A 21,615-nucleotide genomic window follows, 5' to 3' on the forward strand; every position below is an offset into this window, starting at 1 on the left:
TCAGTTCTAGGCGCTTCAGTCTGGAACCGCGCGACCGCTACGGTCGCAGGTTCCAATCCTGCCTCGGGCATGGATGTGTGTGATGTCCGTAGGTTAGTTAGGTTTAAGTAGTTCTAAGTTCTAGGGAACTGATGACCACAGAAGTTAAGTCCCATAGTGCTCAGAGCCATTTGATTTGAGGAGGCCACGGTTTTCAAGTCTTCTGCGGTCCAACCAGTATGATCATGAACTCAGGAGTGGCGGTGAGGGCGAAGTGCTGTTAGCAAAGGCACTCGAGTCGGTCGTCTGCTGCCGTATCCCAAAAACGCCAGATTTAGCCACATTGTCCTAACGGACACGTTCTTCGTACATCGCACATTGAAAAAAAAAATGGTTCAAATGGCTCTGAGCACTATGGGACTCAACTGCTGTGGTCATTAGTCCCCTAGAACTTAGAACTACTTAAACCTAACTAACCTAAGGACGTCACACACATCCATGCCCGAGGTAGGATTCGAACCTGCGACCGTAGCAGTTGCACGGTTCCGGACTGCGCGCCTAGAACCGCGAGAACACCGCGGCCGGCTCGCACATTGATTTCCGCGGTTATTTGAAGCAGTGTTGCTTTTCTGTTAGCGCTGAGAACTCTACACAAATGCCGGTGCTCTCGGTCGTTTTCAAGTCAGGATCGTCAGCCACTGCGTTGTCCGTCGTGAGAGTAATGCCTGAACTTTGGCATTTTGGCCGTACACTTGACACTATAGATCTCAGAAAATTGAATTCCCTAGCGATTTCCAAAACGAAATGTCCCATGCGACCTTGCGACAATCTCCAATTAACATTCCGCGTTCCATGTATGTTAATTCCCGTCGTGTGGCCATAATTAAGTCTGAAACCATTGCACGTAAATCATCTGAGTACAAATAACAGCTCCATCAATGCACTGCCCTTTTGTACCATGTGTACGAAATACTACTGCCATCTATGTCTTTGCATGTCACAATCTCACGACTCTTGTCACTTTAGTGGGCACCGCCATGAGACAAATCAGCGCCGTGTTTGCCTGTTTGCAACACATAGGTCAATTGCTGCTATCACGCTGATACAATTTATATTTTCACATTACTGGTTTCATGTCTTCATCAGATGGTACTGGTCTAACAAGAAGATCACACTGCAATCGGTTTTTGTTATCTTTTTTTGCATTTATGGTATGTCAGATTCATATCTCAAATGTCAATCGCCCGAAGTTAGCTGTCAAAGATTCTTGAAAAAAATCATCTTTGAAGTTTTCCGAGCCGCACGGCATTAGCCGAGTGGTCCAAGGCGCTGCAGTCAAGGACTGTGCGGCTGGTCCCGGCGGAGGTTCGAGTCCTCCCTTGGGCATGGTTGTGTGTGTTTGTCCTTAGAATAATTTAGGTTAAGTACTGTGTAAGCTTAGAGACAGATGACCGTAGCAGATAAGTCCCATAAGATTTCACACACATTTGAACATTTTGAACATTTGAAGTTTTCCGAGCTTTTTGTTAATTTACCACAAGGTCGATTTTTCAATAGACAGCTTGGCACTTCGGTATGATCCGGAACTGCCGTGTTGGGTACATCGGTTCGATTACCAGCCGATGAAAATTTTAAACAAAGGTTCATGTTCTGTGAGCACTTCCATTAGAGGTAAAATGTACAAAAATGGGGAAAAAATCACTAGCACTCGAGACTCTTAATAGTTGTATTGTTGGTTGGAGTCTCTTTAGGGCTATAAAATTTCTCCTTCAGTTTGATTACCCACTTCATTTAAACAAAAGTTTATTAACCCGTACCTAACTCTCTTTTAAGAAAAATTGGCGTCCTTTTATTTCTGATTACACGTGGCACACCAAAATCCAGTTTTTATGCCAAACATAAATTCCTAATTATCAATCTTATGTAAGATTGTTAATAACGACTGTCTAAATTTTAAAAAATTACATGCTAATTTTTCGTCTTTATGTAGTTTACATTTCATAGAAATGATCGTAAGAGACGCATGTTTATTATCTCATTCATGACTGTAATTTTCAGCAAATGTAGTGTATATTTTTCCGAATAAAATTGAGTCGTCAGTTGCAAATATATTTTTATTTCGCTTTACCGGTGTGGACAAAATAAGCTGTCATCTTCAGAAGCCTACAGACGGATATTATAAATCTTTAACAGTCAAAAACGGATATCAAGCAAACCTGCTCCAAAAACATAAGAATAATGAAAAACCAACAAGAATATAAATTCCTCTATACCCAATAAAAATACCCTTGCTGTAAACAAACACACTACAGCCCCATTTCTAGGTGACATTTCCTAGCGTATAGCTACTTTATTTAAAAAGAATATTACATCAATGTGTCCTTTACCACCAACAATGCCAACAAGTTGCTCTTCATACATCACGAGGAACCACCAACTGACAAATTTCTCAAATCTGGATTACATAAAACACAATGTAATACATGTCCGAGTTTTTATATTGGACAGACAGTGAGATCATTTAAGACGATGGTTTCGTGAGCACTTTTCAACAAAGACAGCGAGAATCTATTTAAGTCAACTTCAGCTGAACATTTCAAAATACATAAACACACCTTTTCTCCCCCATCCTTGTTTAACATTGAAATATTGTATATAGTTGACAAGGGCTACAAAAAGAAACTTTTAGAAGAACTTCAGATACATAAACATTCCCACAGAAATTCAAAAGATTCGCTGAAAGATCAGCTTGCATTAAGAAACAGACACTATTCTCACTGCTTATCACCTCTTATAAAATGTGAAAATTAGCCTTAATTTTATATATATTTGAACTGTGGGCGATGCTTTTTTCAAATGTGATGTATGTCATTATATACCTTAGTTACTCTTTTATATGCTTTTATGTGCTCCTTGCTGTGAGCACAATAGCGTGACATATACACAGATATGATTCAGTTACTGTAAACTGTCAATCTGTGTTCACAATAATCATGTACAATATGTACACTCCTGGACATATCATGGCCTTATATTTCTATGCAAAATAGACTGACATTTAGGGGTAAACCAGTACTAAGTAAGTTTCTGTAATATACTTCTTGTACTTCTTATGCGTGTATAGTCAAGTCCTAAAGATTTATAATATCCCTAATTTTGTAGACTTCTGAAAATAACAAATTAATTTTCTGAAAAAGATACGTATTTGTTTAAAAGTTTACGTCGTGTGGAAATCAAACCCAGCCGCCCGCATGGTAACCGAGAGTTATACCACATAGCCACGCTGCCTATCGAAAGATCAGATTTACTTTAATCTAGGCCTATTAAAGACACTCAGAAAACTTCAAAGTCGATTTTCTCGTAAATTTTTCAGCGTTGCATCGAGAAGCTATAGGTGATTGATATTTGTGTTCTGAACTTCACGTGCCATAAATATAAAAAATTACCAAAACCCGACTGCCCTGTCTTCTCCTTGTAAGTCATCTTAGGCACCAATGTGTAGAATTATTTCAACCCATGGGATTATCCCTGGTTCACAACTTTGCAGAACACAGTTTACGATCTCCCATTACGTTAATTACACAACACTACAGACACATTGCCGCCACAAGAACCAACCACACGTCCTTAAACCTCTGATTTATTTATATGCTTTTCTCAGTTCGGTTCGTAATTGAATTTTCCTCGGATACTCCTTTCTTGAAGCTAAAATACGAATATGGCAGCAAAGTGTGTGTACTGAGACGTACTCTACTCTCCTCTGTATAGTTTTCTCAAAAACTTTCGTGAACACTGATAGCAAAGGAATTTGTCTACTTTATGTATTTCCTCCATTTTCTGACATGGTTTCTTTAACGACTGTTTCATCAAACCATTCGAAAGGACTACTACATTAAAAGAAGAATGTAATAAATAAAACTTTTATCCAGTATGAATGAGAAACACTACGACTGTGAGGAATAAAAGTTTTCAGGAATGACAGCAGCCGGTCGCCATTCGTGAGGGTAAGATTTCAAGTTGCGCAACGATTCATCATCAGGCTCTGTAGTCCTTAGTGATAGTTCACAGCTCAGTGGGTACTCTCCTGTAGCGTTATCTGCAATTGTGCAATTAACGCAACGTAATTGGAAAACATTAACAATTTCTCGGATTCGTGAAACACGAATAATCCTATAGACTCAAATAACTCTACACAACCACTTCCACAGTTCTATGAACGATCACTAAGAACTATATCATATGATGATGAGTAGCTAGACGATATGATATAGGCAGTGGAAGTATATAAATTCTACCATCATGAATGGCGACTGTCTGGAGTCATTCCTGAAAATATTTATTCATCACAGTCGCTGTGATCAACATCCATAATGGATAAGAGTATCATATATTACTAGTATACTTGCCGCGCGGAGTAGCCGCGCGGTCTACGGCGTCTTGTCACGGTCCGCGAGGCTCCCTCCGTCGGAGGTTCGAATCCTCTCTCGGGCATGAGAGTGTGTGTTGTCCTTAGCGTAAGTTAGTTTAAGTAGTGCGTAAGCTTAGGGGCCAATGACCTCAGCAGTTTGGTCCCACAAGACCGTACCACAAATTTCCAATTTTCTATTATACACTTCCTTTAGATGCAAGTCATTTCAATTGGTTTAATACACTAAAGAGCCGAAGATACTGGTACACCTGCTTAATATCGTCTAGGGCTCCCGCGAGTACGAAGAAGTGCCGCAGCACACGGGGCATGGACTCGACTAATGTCTGAAGTAGTATTGGAGGGAATTAACAGCGTGAACCCTGCAGAGCTGTCCATAAATCCTTAAGAGTACGAGGAGGTGAAGATCTCTTCTGAACAGCATGTTGCAAGGCACCCCAGATATGATCAATAATGTTCATGTCTAGGAAGTATTTAAACTCAGAAGAGTGTTGCTGAAGCCATTATCTACCAACTCTTGACGTGTGGGTTGTCGCGTTGTCCTGCTGGAATTGCCCAGTTTCGTCGGAATGCTCAACGGACGTGAATGGATGCAGGTGATCAAACAAAATGCTTGTGTACGTGTCACCTGTCAGAGTAGTATCTAGGTCCTATATAACTCCAACTGCACACGCTCCACATCATTAAAGAGCCTCCACCAGCTTGAACAGTCCCCTGCTAACATGCAGGGTCCAAGGATTCATGAGATTGTCTTCATACCTGTTCACGTCTATCCGCTCGATACAATTAGAAACGAGACTCGTCCGAGCAGGCAACATGTTTCTAGTCATCAGCAGCCCAATGTCGGTGTTGTCTAGCCCAGCTTTGCGTCGTGCAGTCAACAAGGATACAAGAGTGGGCCTTCGGCACCGAAAGCACATTTCAATGATGTTTCGTTGAATGGTTCACACATTGACACTTGCTGATGGCCCAGCGTTGAAATCTACAGCAATTTGGTGAAAGGGTTGCAGTACTGTCACGTTAAACGATTCTCGACAATCGTCGTTGGTCCCGTTGTTGCAGGATCGTTTTTCGGCCGCAGCGATGTCGGAGATTTGATGTTTTACCGGATTCCTGACATACGAGGTACACTCGTGAAATGGTCGAACGGAGAAATCCCCACTTCATCACTATCTCAGATACGCTGTGTCCTACCGCTCATGCACCGACTACAACACACATTCAAACTCACTTAAATCATGATAACCTGCCATTGTAGCAGCAGTATCTGTTGTTGTTTTTTGGGGAAGGAGACCAGACAGCGTGGTCATCGGTCTCATCTGATTAGGGAAGGATGGGGAAGGAAGTTGGCCGTTCCCTTTCAGAGGAATCATCCCGGCATTTGCCTGGAGTGATTTAGGGAAATCACGGAAAACCTAAATCAGGATGGCCGGAGGCGGGATTGAACCGTCGTTCTCCCGAATGCAGTATCCGTGGTAGATGCTTGTCTTATATAGGCGTTGTCGACCGCAGCGCCGTATTCTGCCTGTTTACATATCTTTGTATTTGAATACTTATGCCTATACCAGTTCCTCTGGCGCTTCAGTGTAAAACACTAGTTAAAGAAACATTTCATAAAGATGAGAAATACATAAAGTAGACTATTACTGGCCAGTTCCTTTGCTACCAGTGTTTTTGATAGTTTTTGAGACACCTGTGTACAGTTCATTACAGTACACATAATATCCTGTCACTCCCACCTTCTGGCTTTAGAAAAACATTAAACAAAGAAAGTGCAATTTATTGTTTTGTTTATAAGCACTATTAAGGGCTGAACGAGGCTGGGGACTAAGTATTTCCTTCCGGTTAAAATAAGCGTTGCATTGTGACAACCACAAACTTGGAGCAGTATGTGATGAAGAAATCAGCTCATCAATGGTTCACATTATTTTTGGAAAGTAGTAATAGTAGTAGTAAAAATAAATAGGCAATAAAGTGGAATATTCATGTAAAGTGGGATGTGCCACAGGGTTCTCTTCAGAGGCAATTGCTTTTTTTTGACATACGCAATCTGATAAAAACTATCCAGACACGCCTGTTTGATGCGGAACTGATCATTAGATGTCACTAGACGCGGTTCTGCCAGTATAAAAGGAGGTGGGTGTATTGTATTGTTAGTAGAGAATCAGTAAAATCAGAATGGGGTCGATCAGGTAAGCTCAGTGACTCCGAACGTCGACCAGTCATTGGAAGCTACCTTAGCAACAAATCCATCGGGGACGTTGCAGTGCTTCTAAAGCAGCCCAGGTCGACTGTTGGTGACATGATTGTGAAGTGTAAAAGCAAAGGAACATCCACAGCTAAATCGAGACCAGGCTAACTGTGTGTGCTGATGGACAAGAACCGTCGAGCATTGTGGAGGGTGGCTGTAAAAAATCCTATGAAATCAGCGGAAGCAATCACTAGTGAGTTCCTAAGTGCTAACAGCAATCCAACTAGCACAACGGCTGTGTGTAGGGGGTTAAAAAGAATGGATGCTATGACCGAGCAGCTACTCATTAGCCACACATGCTGTAGTCAATGCTAAGCGATGCTTGAGGTGTCCTACAAAGCGACAGTGGACAGTGGATTATTGGGATCGAGTGATTTGGAGTGATGATTCACGCTATATGCTATGGCAGTCTGATAGAAGGGTTTGGGTTTGGCGAATGCCTGAAGCTCTTCGCTTGCCATCGTGTGTAATGTCTACAGTGAAATACGGAGAAGGCAGTGTTACGTTATGGGGGTGTTGTTGGTGGATAGACTCTTGGCCCTTTGTTGGGCTTGAGAAAACGCTAAATGCGGAAGGTTATGAATGCATTTTACAGGACTGTGTTGTAAGTTCAGTAGCGGACTATTTCTGAGATGATCATTGGTTGTATCAACTTGACAGTGTATCTGTCAGGCAATGGTTTGCTGAAAGTAACATTACTGAAACTGACTGGCCTTTCCATAGTTTCTATAGTAACCAGAGCGACACTTTCGGGATGAGTTGAACGTTGCTTTCGTTCCAGACCCCAGCGTTCATCATCACTACGTTCTCTGGTTTTGGATCATGAGCTAGAACGTGTGATATTCCTCCACAGACATTCCCACACCACATTGATTCTTCTGATAAGATAGTGCATGTCAGTGATCTGACACTGAACATGACACACGACTCAAAAATTTTCCACTTTGGAGATGACAGTTTTATTCTGAAAGACCTACAACGTAGTTTAAATGATGTAGCTAATAAGCAAGTCCGTAACACGAGCACCTGGCTTTCGGAGAAAAGATTACCGCTTAACAGAATTTAATGCGTATACACTACGCAGCACAAAGGATCACCTTATTTTGAAACCCCGTAAATGTCTCCCATTGCGACGCAGAAGATTGAAATTTGGTTCAGAGGTGTATACAGCCCTTCTCAGTAATGGTGATAAGGCTGTCACCCTAGGGTTCGGCGGCGCTTCAAACAGCAAGGTGTCGTCACCTGCGAAAAAATGGATACACCTCATATGTCAGTGTGAGGTATCGAGTGGTTTATTAAAGTCACATTGCCACCAAATTTCACCACAATTTTCCCCGAGGCCAACGTGGGCGTGTCACACGACTGGAAGGTCGTCACATCCCCTCTCACCCAAACATTTAACCCCCTCTCTAGATGCCTCTGTGATGGAGGTCAGAACCACGACCCCATCGGTGCATCACTCGGTTTTTTTATAGGTGGACGAGGAGCCCATTTTCTTGATTGCCACACATGTCGTGGGCTGGAACGACAGCGCAACAGCACGACATGAGCAACAGGACGACGGTCTTGATAATCTTTGTCACTCCTGACACCCTCCAGACGAGTCAACCCTTCTGTAAGGGCATCGTCAGCCTGCATCCCACTGACCGTAATTACACCCTGTTGGAGTGTGGCGCGATTTCAGTTTTTGTTCTAATGTAAAGAGTGGAACCACTAGGGTTCGTTCACTACCATTCAGTGAAATCTGAACCTGCTCCGAAGCAGAATAGAATGTTTATGCTTTTTCAGTCCTCCTGTTTCGCGCCGTCCTGTTTCGCACCCTCCTGTGCTTTGATCACTGGGGGAGATCCCACCCCTCTCCCATTAGGCAACACCTTCGGTGCCGCCCACACACCTCTGTTGGACACTTTAAAAATGTCCCTCTACTGATACAGTCATTCACTGATCTCTATGCGCTGGCATGACAGGTATCCCTTTAGACAACCCTTAGATTTCTCATGCGACCAGTAGGTGCTAGTTCAGAGACATAGTGCCACTCACCTGAGGTGTGTCAAATGATTTCCGCTTTGAATAATGTGGTTAGTAATCTTCCTTGCCTGAAGTCAGACAGAATATTAGGGGTCAGTGGATAAATCTCTGTCGTTAAAAACCCACATATGTACGTCAAATGTACTCTGTTGCCCTAGTAATCGCTTCATTTACATCCTACGTGCCTGATCCATTAAGGAGGGTTCTACAATTTTCCACTCGACAGCGGAGGTCGAGAAACCAGCGTCCAGAATCGTCACAGAATCGTCTCAGCCTCTGACATAAGCCTTCCTCTCAGCTCCAAACCAGACGACTTCTGTCTTTTCTAGGAACATCGCTGCAAAATGCGGGCCTGTCTCTGCTGCTGCGTCAAGGCAGTCGGCAATAATGGCCGCCATGTTGCTGTCCGTATAATACTTACCTTGGAGTCAACAAGTTCATTTCTTGACTCAAGGTACTTGATTTGGGTGTACAGTCCCATAAAGCCAAGTGGACACTTTCTTTGTCCTCTCGGGCGCTAGTAGCGTGGGCCCTGAGATCCTGAACTGAATTGCATATGGCCCTCCTGAACCCATCGTTTCCATATTCACATGAAAGTTATGGGTTTCCAACCAACACGAATAGCAACATCGTGAAAAGGTAAACTGTAGTCTCAACAGGCCACGATCCTACAGTTGCTAAATTCCTCTGCGTGCTGGAAGACGTTAGTTTCTTTTTTTTTCACGTGAAATGTAACACGACCTTCTCACATTCAGATGCGATTTCCGAAATGTAAACCTACTGCATAATCATTCCAAATGCAAGGTGTAAAAAACTACGAATACAAATTGTAGAGCGTTTAGAGGAGATAAAAGGAAACAATTTTTTGTCTGGGAATAATATCAGAGTTGTGTCGTTTTTTCGCTAGGGGTTCATGACAGTTTTAGCGCTAGTAGTGTTCAGAGTCGGCGATGACTTCCATGTGATGAATATTTTTCCAGAGATGTTATTCAAAATGTCGCACGTTTGCATTAATGTACAACTGGCAGCTGCTTGTTGATGATTGTCTGACACGTGCAAAACAATGTGTTCCAAGAATAGTGGCTGCAACTTCAGATAAACGGGCAACCACCTCTTCGTGAGTGTGTATGTGGTCATCCACTAAACGCTTCATCCCTCACAATAAAAAGAAATTCGTAGGAGGTCAGCAACATCTCAAAAACAGTAGTCGTCTAACGGCAAACTGAAGACCGTCTCTGAATATCTCTAGTGTAAACATTTTCATCGACGAAACGGTGCATAAAAAAGTGTTTCTTTGTATCTCCTATAAATAATATTTAATTTTTTACACGTAGATTTTTACATCCAATATAAAGAACGTGAATGATGTCACTTCTTCCTACTTCGTACTTTTACACTGAAATGCTAATCATTTGCATATCCAAGTGCGTGGTACAATTCTTGCCAGTTACCCGTCGCCTTTATGGCGTGTTAATTTTATTATCAACAGTTTATTACGCCCTACACCCTCTACAACGTTTTTTGAATATTATTTTACACCCACAGTCAATGCTTTATAAACGACAAAAATGTTCCGCCTCGATTCTTCTCTACAATCCCGATTTCGGCTGTTATATCGTTCTCAAGTAATAACTCACTATGACGCGTGTCGCTGCACATTAATTATTATTAAGAAAACATAGTCTTCGTGTCAACCACCGTTACATATTTCACGTCATATGCCATAACAAAATATGTCTCTTCATCATCTGAACATCTACCACTGGACCTGTAACACTAGTAAAATGTCACACGAGGTGTATGCAAAAAACAAGAGTTCAGTTTTTACGTGTATTCAATAGGGGCTTTCGATAAGTAATGCAGCATATTTTTTTCTGAAAACAGGTTGGTTTTATTCAGGATTCCAATACACCATATTATTTTCTACTCTTTTCTCTACAAAACCCTATTTTTCAACAGAATCTCCGTCAAATATGATGGCCTTACACCACCTTACTTGGAGGGCCTATATGTCCGCATGGTGCCACTCTACTGGTCGACGTTGGAGAAAATGTTTTGCCGCATCAATAATGCCCCCATCGTCCAAGTACTGCTTCCCGCGAGCTGCATCCTTCATTTGGCCACACAATAGAAGTAGGAAGGTGCGAGATCCGGGCTGTATTGTGGACAAGGAGGAACATGTTTTACAGTAACCCAACTGGTGGATGAGTGTGGCAGCACTACCATTAGAGACGTGCAGTTGTGCACCGAGGTGTTTGATTGTGATCCGTCGATGACCTCGAATCCTGTGTGCGGCCGGCCGGCACTAGGGAGATCGGACAGGTTTGCACGATCTTGATGCGATCACGACAGCCGCCTCGCCCAAGCACTTGCCGTACTTTTGCTCACTGCCAGGTGACCGTAGACATTCTGCAAGCGCCTATGAATATCTGCGAAGCTCTTGGCTCAAAGGGTTCAAATGGCTCTGAGCACTATGGGACTTAACATCGGACGTCATCACTCCCCTAGAACCTAGAACTACTTAAACCTAACTAACCTAAGGACATCACTTCACATCAATGCCCGAGGCAGGTTTCCAACCTGCGACCGTAGCAGTCACGCGGTTCCGGACTGAAGGGCCTAGAACCGCTCGGTCACCGCGGCGGGCTGCGAAGTTCTTGTTTTCCGTGAAAATAACATCAGTGACAGCTCTTTGCTTGGAACGCACCTCAGTTACAGACGTCATTTTGAATGCTACATGTAGCACCGCCACCTGTCGGAACGTCATGAAACAATAGGGGCTGAAGCGGGAATATTCCACAATGTCCCATAACAAACTCCACATTTTTTCAACCTGAAATGGATTATGAAAAAGCGTGGTTTTTGCTTAATGCGCTCCCCTTTTATTTTTCCCTCTACTGCTCCCTCCATCGCCAGGTTCACTATTACCGAATGCTGTAGCAGATACCCACCTGAACTTTCTTCTGGTAAATGTTTTCCATAGACATTTATCTCACCTCTTGATGCAGAATTTTTTGATTTTGTACTTCATCTGTCCTCTTAATTTTTAACATTCTTCCATAGCGACACGTTTCAAATGATTTCCGTTTCTTCCTCATTTTCTCTTCATTTTCGTTCATACAATTTCCAGTCACGTATACTGTGGTCCTGATGTACACTTTCAGGAACTTCCTCCTCAGTTCCATATCAATACCTGACATCTGAAGAGCTGAAGAAAGCTCTCTTCGCATGAAGCAACGTACAGTGAAACAACTGCTTCCCTTACTTCGATTGTCTTCGTAATCTTGCTTTTTTCTACACACGATCACTTCGTTCTCATTCGCGATAATAATGAAGTGGCTATCCTTCTTAGTACACATCGCTTTTTTCCTGTTTACCTTTAAGAGCTATTTTGTGCTGAGTATATCGTCCACTCCTTTCTAGAGGTATGTCGTCTGTGAACTTAGCACTGAACATATGTTCTTATTAAGCTTCTATTCCAATGTCCAAATTTTCTTTCATTTTTTATTGCTTCTATACTGTTCAAGTTGAAGAACGATAACAGGAGTAGAGATGAAGTCGATACATAAGATGTACAGAAACCAGATGGCTGTTATAAGAATCGAATGGCTTCGAAGGGAAGCAGGGGTTGAAAAAGAAGGTGGTCAGGTTTGTAGCCTCTCCTCGATGTTATTAAATCCGCACATTGAGCAAGTAGCAAAGGAAACAAAAAAAATGGAGAACAAACTTAAGTTTATGGAGGAGAAATAAAACCTATGAAGTTGCCCGATGACATTTTAATTCTCTTAGAGACAGCAAAGGACTTCGAAGAGCAACAGGTGAATGGATTGGATAATGTCTTGACAGGAGGATGTAAGATGAATATCAACAAAAGCAGAAGAAGGGTAAAGGAAGGTAGTGAAGTTAGATGACTCGATGTTCAGGGAATTAGATAAGGAAATGAGGCACTATAACAAATAAAAATTTGGAGAAGAAATTTAAGTTCAGAGAGCAAAAATGCCAGTGACATAATTCTGTGGATGAATTTTGGTATTTGGACAATAAAATAACTTGATGGCCAAAGTATGGAGGATATAGAATTTAGATTGGCAATGGAAACAAAACCCTTTCTGAAAAAGAGAAATTTGGTATCAAGTTTAAATTGAAGTTTTAGAAAGTCTTTGTTTTAGAAAGCATTTGTCTGGAGTGTAGCCTTCTACAGAACTGAAACGTGGAGGATAAGCATTTCGGATAAGGGGACGATAGAAGCTTGTGAAATATAATTCTACATAAAAATGCAGAAGATTAGATGGGTAGATCAAGTAAATAATGAAGTACTGAATAGAATTAGGGTGAAAAGAAATTAGTAGCGTAACTTCACTAAAAGAATCGATCAATTGATAGTTCACATTCTGAGACATGAAGGTCTCAACCGTTTAGTACTGAAGAGTGGAGAGGGAAGTGTGTGAGACGAGTGAGATATATATATATATATATATATATATATATATATATATATATATATAGAGAGAGAGAGAGAGAGAGAGAGAGAGAGAGACATGAAGGTCTCAACCGTTTAGTACTGAAGAGTGGAGAGGGAAGTGTGTGAGACGAGTGAGATATATATATATATATATATATATATATATATATATATATATATATATATATAGAGAGAGAGAGAGAGAGAGAGAGAGAGAGAGAGAGAGAGAGAGAGGAGAGAGAGAGAGAGAGAGAGTGTAAAAACTGTAGAGGGAGAGCAAGAGACAAATACAGTAAGCAGATTTAGATAGCTGCAGGTTGGGCAGTAGTTACTCGGAGATGAAGACGTATGCAAAGTATAGGGTAGCGTGGAGAACGTCATCAGACCAGTTTTCGGACAGCAGTCCTTCCGCTCACTCTTCTTAACAAGAATTTGTCTTTCTTGACCTTCCACTGTTGTTACTTCACCTCGGGTTTGGTAGCTGATGTAGATTATCAGCATTCCTTTGTACTTAAATCTCAGCTTTCTAAGCTTTGTGAACATGTTATTCCATATTTTTGAAAGCTTTTTCTGTGTCCGCAAATGTTAGGATCTTTCCCTGATTTTTCTTGAGTCTGCCTGCCATTCCAGACGCAGTGTCGGAATTGCTTCTCTGGTCTCTTTTCTTCTAAATGAAATCATTATCATATTCCTCCAGTAAACCTGGTCTACAAACACAATATCATTTGAACAATTTAATAAACATTTTTGGAACAGTGATCAATTTTTTTTTCTTATATTTCAGTCTTGATCACACCACGTATGTTACAAAAAACATAGGTGACCGGTTTCGGTCATATTACATGACCATCATCAGACACATGGCACCCTTCGAGGATAGTAGGTGGAGCACTCATCTCAGCTGCTCTGATATCATCACAGCAGAACATATTCTTCTGTTTCAATACAAGGGTGATACCAGCGGAGGCAGCCAGAAAAACCTGCACCGTGAATGCGGATAAAGTCACTGGACAGAGAAAGACAAATAAAATTGTCTTCTATGTTTTAAGGAGGATCTTTTTGATATTCGTGACTCCACGTTAAGAAAGACATTCGGGGTTTGATGAAGATCGCTTAAACGCATTAATCCGCAATGATACATGTCATTGTACTACATAACTCGCAAATTTTGTGTACTGTGATCATCGTGCGACATTTACATTCAATGGCCAAAGTTCAAAAACCGCATGCTCTGAGCAAAATCACAAAAATCAGTGTGTGCCATATGTGCATCTCTGCTTTCTCATCAGCAATTGGTTCGTGAACAACATCGACCATTCCTGTGATGAATTGTTACTGATGACTATAAATGGTGTCTTTGTGCTAAGATAAGGAAAAGAAAGGAATGTTTGAGGCCAAACAATGCAGCGACTCCCAGTACAAAGGCATGCGTGCATCCACAAAAGATGATGTTATGCATCTGGTGGAACAGCGACGGCGTGGTGTACTACGAACTGCCATGACTGCTGGCATTTATTGTTAACAACTGAGACGTCTTGCTGACGCAATCGAAGAACAACAACCAGAAGGACTGAGTGAACTGAAGATACTCCACGATAAAGCCCTCCAGCATTCAGCTAAACTGACAAAAAACAGTACACAGGAGTAGGGTAGGGAAGTCATTCCGAACTTACGTCATTCAGCTGATCTTGCGCACTCAGATTTTCACCTTCTCCTCTCTCAATCGAACAGTCTTCAAGAAACTTACTTTCCGGATGAAAATGATGATTTCTTAGCCTCAAAAGCACGTAATTTCTACAGTCGTGGAATCGAAAAGTTACCCCATTGTTGGCAGACTGTTATTAATAGTGATGGAGAATATATGGTTCATTACTAAAGTCTCTGTTTTGTGTATCTGTTGTTTTTACTAAACTTATGGAAGAACGCTACGAACTTCTGCACCAACCCAATAGTACGAGGGACTGAGAATGTATCACAATGAAGCATTGGTTAACTGTGTTTGTACATCCGATGGCTAAAATGCCATACGGCTACACTACTGAAGAATGTGAAGATATGGTGTATGTTTACGGTTTGTGCGATGGTAGTGCTCTTGCTGTTGTCCGAAAATGCCATATGCGCTTTCCGACACGTCAAATTTCTGACCAAAGAGTCTTTACCAACGTTTTCTGCACATTGTGTAATTTCTTCTGTACTTGCAGTAAGTAAACAATCTGTGCAAAAACACATTGTTAAAATGGTGCAGCGTGGTCCTATTACACTATCACACGGCTACTTTCTTCACGAATCAGTGTCTCATAATCAAGTGTGTGGCGAACATTACATGCGGAAAACTTATACTCATTCCACAGACAGCGTTTCCACAATCATCACATTCGCGACAGTGTCACACGAATTGAATTGTATCACTGGCAAAGATAACAATCGTCGTTTGCTTTCAGTGATACTATTCACTGATGAACCCACGTTTCTATTAAATGGAATCTACAATACTCGTAACAATCATCGATGGTCACAGGAAAACCTTCACGCTACAGTGCAAACCAATTTCCAAGTTCGTTTATGATCAAAGTTTGGTGAAGCATGATTGGTAACATGTTAATTGGTCCAGACATTTTAGAAGGGCGAATTACGGTACTAAATTACTTGCAGTGTTTGGAAAATTAGTTTGTTGAGCACTTTGAGGAAGTTCCTTTGGCCACGCGGACTACACTATACTTCTATCATGACGGAGCCCCTCCACATTTTACGAGAATTGAGGAAACATCTCAACCGCATTTACCCCGATCCCTGGGTAGGTCGTGGTGGTACAGTTATCTGCCCGCCAAGGAGGCCAAACCATACGCCATTAAATTTTTGTTTACGTGGTAGGAAGTGAACAAACGAAAGGTGAATACGCGAGATGAAGTGCTTGATCGCATCATGGACGCTGCTGCCCCCATTAGGGAACTTGCAGAGGTATTCACACAAGCAGGACAATACCTGCTCCCCAGAGTGCACAAATGCATTGAAATTGATGGTGGGATAGTCGAACATTTGTTGTGAACTGTACAACAATGTACAAAAATGCTTGGAGATGAATATGCTAAAAATATGCATTTCCAAGTGACACCTCGTAAGACGCAAGTTGTTACTTTTACTAACTATGATACATTTGTACATGTATAATCTGATAATGTATCAAATAATACAGGAACTCAAAAACTTCTATCTCGGAAACCATTTGCAACAGGGTATATGTCCACACGGAGTTCTTTCCTTCAAATGATCGACCCTGTAACATCCATGAATATTGGCCATTTATCCTGGATAACCCTGTTTACTAGCCATATTATTTCATTTGCACATTTAGTATGATCACTACTTCTCCAAATCGGTTGCTTTGTCTAATTACGCAACTAACCAGCATACTGTGACTTTTTCCGGGAACAGAAACAGAAACTAACTCGTATTTTTCTTTGTAATACTGCGAAGAGGACATATGTCGAACAGCCAGCACACGGAACTTGTGTTGAGGAGGATCTAGCTACAAACCGCCACCAGGACATCCTGATGTGGGATTACAGCGATTTCTTTAACTGAATGCAAAAAAAGAAAACAAAACGGCATGAGTTTTCCGTCCAATCCTCGTCCACTGAGACTTAATTCCATCTCTACTGACCTTGAGATCGACGAGATGTTAAACTCTAACCTTATCCGTTCCCAACCAGAAATCGCGCTGACAGAAGTCTGTCACCCCTAATGACAGGCACCTTGACGTACGTACATACCATCTCTTGTTCTTATGACGCAGTAAGCACTGCTTATATTCTGCGGTATTCCCTAATGACCTTGTCGTGGACAGGCAGTTAAGCGCAGCCCTGCTCACAACAAATCTCCCCACAGATTTTTCGTCTCAAAAGTTTTTGTACGTTGTAATGCATGGTCAACTGTTGAGGCTCAAACTTGGCCAATATGGCAGTGTTACTAAATACATTCCGACGAACTGCTAACGATTTTCAGCAATATTTACAGGGATGAAAATTTCTCCAATCGAGGAGAGGAGATGGTGAACAAGATAGGTGATCTTAATAATTTGGCAAGTTACCGCAGAATTAAACGAAAAATTAGCAGAGTGCTGGCATAAGATAAAGTATTACATAGTTCTTCAACTTATTTTCTACCATTAGGTCTGAGTATCAAGTTACATCTTGCTGTTGATTTCTGACACTGCATTGACAAAGCATCACGACCGCGTAAGACGAAGTTCCAGCTACAAAATCCCACGAAACGCCATAAACATCAGGAATATCGAGACATTCGATGGAATGTTGAATTTCGAAACCATTTCTTCTTCGTTCCTATATGTCTATACGTGTCCGCCATACTTAAGTTTGAAAGCAAGCTTAGAGTCTATCATCCCATCGATATCAGAGTCTTTACAGACGGATTCCTGGTTTCGAGTGATCAAGGATAATAGACGGAATCTACAGCAGCTCCATTTAAAAAAGTAGATATTGATGGCTTGACGATGATTTAAACTACTGTATGCAAATCCAGAATACTGAACAACAGTACCCCAGGATTCATGAAGTGTGTTGTAAATGTAGCACTATCTACATAGGCAAGTGTACTCCGATATTTATAATGTAATGTGTTAGTACAGAGTGTTGTGTCAGCATCGATTTTCCATATTCCCCTTCACTCTCCACTCTCAAATTTCTGCTGTTTTATTCTCCTGTTGTAAATGTGAATGAAGACTGTCGATACCTCTCCGTATAAAACTGAACTTTAGTAGGTTTTCATCATGAACATTATGTAGATTGTATATTAAACGAAAAAAGAATAGTAAAAGAAAAATTTTAAGAAACAGTGTTCCTGTGATGCGCTTCTTTTTGTTAAGTGCCTATCAGTGGAGTTTATGGCTGAATAAATACGTCAAAAACTGCGCAGTGCTTGTCTTAATGCTTCCTACTTTGTCAGAGAATGGCATTCTAAGAGGGCCAAGACTCACCAAAAATATTCAAGAATCGGTGGAACGAAAGATTTCTAAGCTCCGTCAATAAATCTCCTCTGGCCTCCCAAACAATGATATCAGACAATTTTACTTCAGACCGCTCTATGTACATACCCGTACCTATTTGAGGGTTTATTATTTCCAGTGACTTTGATTATGTTCAGAGAAAGCTAGATATTCTTGTCAGCTTTGGATCTTTTAGCATTACACGATGGTTTTTTGATTATGACAGTTCGCTGCACAGACTGAAAGTACTAGCAACGTAACCAACTATGTAAAATATGCAGGGTGTGTCAGAAATGGGTAAAAATATTCCGAGGAACGCAGGCTGCTTTGCACAACGAATCAAAAATCCGTTTCCTCTGGAAATTTAACGGGTTTTGAAGAAAGAGAAGATTTAGACTCTTTCTACTTCCACACATACCATATGAAACAAACCAGTTTCTTGATTCGCATTTGTCACCGCTTGTGAGATATGTGCAAAAACTAATCTCATCGTAGAGTTCAAAAAAGAATATTCAAACTGGTGACTCACGCGTTTCTGACCGTGGCATGTGAAGTTGGGTTTTGAACAGAAAGCGCGGCCAATGATTTGCATAATCTGTTTACAACAGCATTGCTAGGTTCTCTTTATCTGATATGCGTGGTGACAACAGCTCAAAACGGGAACTTCGCAGCGTTTCCTCCATGCAAAATTTTATAAATTCGAACTACGCATGGTATTTCTTTTGTGTTTGAATAAAGTTATTTGTGTCACATAAATTCGCTCCGAAAACCTACATCCTAAAGCTTCATGTAAAATCGTAACATGCTTTTCGTGTTGATTGTATCAAAACTAGACCATGTGTCGTGATATACTGTGCATTTTAGAACGATGAGTTTCGCGAAAAAACATATTTTCTGCTATAGCATCAGTTGTAAACAGCATTTATATTTTATACAATTTTGGCAATAGTATCCATGTATGTATACGTACATTTTTCTAATTTTCGGTAGTTATAAGTCACGGAACCTTTGAGTATTATGCATTCATATTTCTTAGCAAATCATCGCTTGTTAGTTTTAGTTCGTGTAGCGTGTATTACAACTATTATATCGTGTTATGCTTACTTTTCCCATTCAACAGGCGTGTATATTGAATGGAATGTTGGAAAATTTCAACTATTTTCTACTTTATTACGCAAGTTTGATAGTGGCTGTAACCTCGAAACGGAGCGAAAAGAAGTTCCGAGTAGCTTCAAGGAATCAGTAAATTTTATTTAAGGTTTACTCTTGTCATAACATAAATCAAGGTATAAACTGCTATAGTACTCAAAGATCACTTTGTAAGGCGTCGGGAGTTTGGACATTTTACATGTCGGGTGCCTCAGTTTTATGTGTCGTTTATAATGTAGCAAGACACTGGTTTTGGAACTTGGGGCAGGTCCTTGTGTGTATATTTCACTTGATTGAGATTTAATACACGTTGCATCGAGAGTGATGAGAATAACTCCCTTACGTAAATTTTCATGGTCAAGTTAGCTAGAAACATTGTGAAAGCGTCACTGGAGGGGAAGCCAGTTTTAGTTAGCCACACGGCAACACAATGGCCTGCAGAGTCGCAGCCTAATCAAGGTCAAGCACAGGCAGAGCACAGCAGAGAACTGGGAGAAGAACAGTATATCACGTGAGCGGCGCTTGAGGATGTAACTTACCACTCTTGAGGATGACGGAGTGTTAATAAGGGGGCTAACAGCCCTGACTGTACACATGGATGCCAGCTTATGGGACTTAACTGCTAAGGTCATCCGTCCCTAAGCTTACACACTACTTAACCTAAATTATCCTAAGGACAAACACACACACACCCATGCCCGAGGGAGGACTCGAACCTCCGCCATGACCAGCCACACAGTCCATGACTGCAGCGCCCCAGACCGCTCGGCTAATCCCGCGCGGCCTTTCAGTGTCCAACCCGACTGTAGAGGGAAGGGAAGCTAGGCTGACGAGACGCACATCTGTCCAGCGTGACAAGCACTTTCCCTTGAAATGTCGTGGAGTGTGTTCAGAGAGCATCCCTCTTGGACACGACCTTAGGGAAAGAAAATTATACTGGTATGAACATTTTGTTCACCTGGCTCCAAAATTCAGACAAGAGCTGGCTCAATTCTTTTCGTAAATCTTCTGAGCGGAGAACGAAGAGGGCCAATATAGTTAAATTCTTGCAAAAGCGCTAGGACAAAATAACACAAGGCGCGTCCGCCCTCCTCATGTGCTGAGCCATTAAAAGCAGACTAAGGTGAAGTTAACGTTAACCGCTTCGCGAAAACGTAGGGCAAGTTTGCTGATATAGAATCAGCCAGGCACTGTATAGGATTTTGATAGATTTACAGATCCGACGACACACTGCAGCAGTCAAGCCAACGACACTGTGCAACACAAGGTAAAAAGCGCAGCACACCATTGAATGTAAATGTTGTAACAGAAGTCAGTTCTCCTGAAATTTAAAAGCGTTGCTATCGAGAAAATCTTTACAATACCGTAATCGTCTGTTACATTTTTACCCTGTTGCACACGAACAATCTGTAAATGGCCGCAAATTAAGTAGAAGTATTATCAAACACCAGTTAAAAATCAAATACATTTTGAAATAGGAGCTATTGGAAAGTGACATAATTCCATTTTCAAGAACGGTTAAGAATTTAAAGAAGCCCACTAAATTTGTGAATACAACATGTTCTATGTCGAAAGAATTTCTTCTGTTTCGAAGTAAAAAATTGTGCACGACCGACGAAGAATACTGTAGAATTTTATTTACTATACAACATGTTCTGATTTCTCCACTGGGCACTCCATTTTCTAGCGTCTACAGCTCCACTCACTAACTCAAAATGACAATAAATGACAAAATGACGATATGTAAACTCAATTAACCACAGTAAACTATAAAGTAAAATGACATTCGATAAACAAACCCACAGCAACAGGAATACCAACATGCAAAACAAAAGCGCTGCGAACTTATGCACCAACCTAATACTTCACCCACAACACACCATGGACACATACGCATTCAACGGCTAGTGTAATGGCAGAAACACACGTCAAGCAAAGAGGTTGAAAGCGACGAGGTCATTTGCGCTAGGAGAATAGTCGATCAGGTTTGGTGGATGAGAAACATACGTGAACACTACTAGACCAAGAACCAATGTACATTATATGTGTTCTCTCCCGAAAACCATTTGGAGTGGGGCATATGTCCGTACAAAGTTTGTTGCTGGAAATGAGCGTTTCCCTATAGTGACCATTCCTCCTAGGACACCCTGTATAATGGAATCATTCTAGCGACGATAGCGGCTGCAAATGGTGAAATCCTCTGACAAAAGCGACTTTCACAAAGGCCATATTTTTATGACCCGAGGCCTGAGAACGACGGAGCTGGTCTTTTGTTGGTGCGCTACTCTCATAAGAATCTATCAAAGTGAAACTTCCTG

The 21,615-nt window shown here is 41.3% G+C and overlaps 1 protein-coding gene across 1 annotated transcript in view; it reads left to right on the forward strand.

Moving 5' to 3' along the window:
• LOC126298321 (uncharacterized) overlaps positions 1–21,615 on the forward strand; it is an 897,137-nt gene that overhangs the window by 417,247 nt on the left and 458,275 nt on the right. The window lies entirely within an intron of this gene.

This window comes from Schistocerca gregaria, chromosome X (genome assembly GCF_023897955.1).
Source record: "Schistocerca gregaria isolate iqSchGreg1 chromosome X, iqSchGreg1.2, whole genome shotgun sequence".
Classification (NCBI taxonomy): Eukaryota; Metazoa; Arthropoda; class Insecta; order Orthoptera; family Acrididae; genus Schistocerca; species Schistocerca gregaria.